Here is a 1,868-nt window from a genome sequence, read left to right on the forward strand (position 1 = left end):
GTGTGTGTGTGTGCGTAAGAGAGAGAGAGAGAACAATTCTCAACCTATATACTCAACGTATTTTTATCTACGGATTTTAAACTTTGTATATAGGGTATTCAGACATATAGAAATATATCTAGCATAATCTATACATTATATCTATAAAAGTGAGAATGTGAGTGTGTGAGAGAGAGAGAACAATTCTCAACCTATATATTCAACAAATTTTTTACCTACAGATTTGAAAATTTGTATATTGGGTATTCAGACATATGGAAATATATCTAGCATAATCGATCTATTATATCTATAAAAGTCAGAATGTTTGCGTGTGGTTGTGTGTGTAAGGTTGCGAGAGAGAGAGAGAGAACAATTCTCAACCTATCTATTCAATAAATTTGTTATCTACAGATTTGACCATTTGTATATAGGGTATTCAGACATATGGAAATATATCCAGCATAATCTATCTATTATATCCATAAAAGTGAGAATGTGTGCGTGAGAGAGAGAGAGAGAGAGTAAGTACAATTCTCACCCTATATATTCAACAAATTTTTTATCTACCGATTAGAAAATTTGTATATAGGGTATTCAGACATATGGAAATATATCTAGCATAATCTATCTATTATATCTAGAAAAGTGAGAATGTGTGTGAAAGAGAGAGAGAAGAGAGAGAGAGAGAGAACAATTCTCAACCTATATATTCAACTAATTTTTATGTACAGATCTGAAAATTTGTATACAGGGTATTCAGACATATGGAAATATATCTAGCATAATCTATTATATCTATAAAAGGTAGAATGTGTGTGTGTGTGTGTGTGTGTGAGTGAGTGAGTGAGTGAGAGAGAGAGAGAGAACAATTCTCAACCTATATACTCAACAAATTTTGTATCTACAGATTTGATAATTTGTATATAGGGTATTCAGACATAAGGAAATATATCTAGCATAATCTATCTATTATATCTATAAAAGTGAGAATGTGTGTGAAAGAGAGAGAGAGAGAGAACAATTCTCAACCTATATATTCAACAAATTCTATCTTTACAGATTTGAAAATTTGTATATAGGGTATTCAGACATTTGGAAATATATCTAGCATAATCTATTATATCTATAAAAGTGAGAATGTGTGTGTGTGAGAGAGAGAGAAAGAACAATTCTCAACCTATATACTCAACAAATTTTTTATCTACAGATTTAAAAATTTGTATATAGGGTATTCAGACATATAGAAATATATCTAGCATAACCTATCTATTATATCTATAAAATGACCATGTGTGTGTGTGTGAGAGAGAGAGAGAGTCAGAGAGAGAGAGAGAACAATTTTCAGCGTGTGTATGTGTGAGAAAGAGAGAGAGAAAGAGAGGAAGGAAAATTCTCACCCTATATATTCAACAAATTTTTTATCTACATATTAGAAAATTTGGATATAGGGTATTCAGACGTATGGAAATATATCTAGCATAATCTATCTATTATATCTATAAAAGTGAGAATGTGTGTGTGAGAGAGAGAGAAAGAGAGAGAGAGAGAACAATTCTCAACCTATATATTCAACTAATTTTTTATCTACAGATTTGAAAATGTGTATATTGGGTATTCAGACATATGTAAATATATCTGGCATAATCTATGTATTATATCTATAAAAGTGTGAATGTGAGTGATGGAAAGAGCAAAAAATTCTCAACCTATATAACCTATAAAAGTGAGAATATGTGTGTGAGAGAGAGAGAGAGAGAACAATTCTCAACCTATATATTCCACACATTTTTGGGCACAGATTTGGAAATTTGTATATAGGGTAGGCAGACATATAGAAATATATCTAGCATAATCTATCTATTATATCTATAAAAGTGAGAACTTGT

The sequence above is a fragment of the Euprymna scolopes genome, chromosome 11 (assembly GCF_053919585.1).
Source record: "Euprymna scolopes isolate OS-2025 chromosome 11, ASM5391958v1, whole genome shotgun sequence".
Lineage (NCBI taxonomy): Eukaryota > Metazoa > Mollusca > Cephalopoda > Sepiida > Sepiolidae > Euprymna > Euprymna scolopes.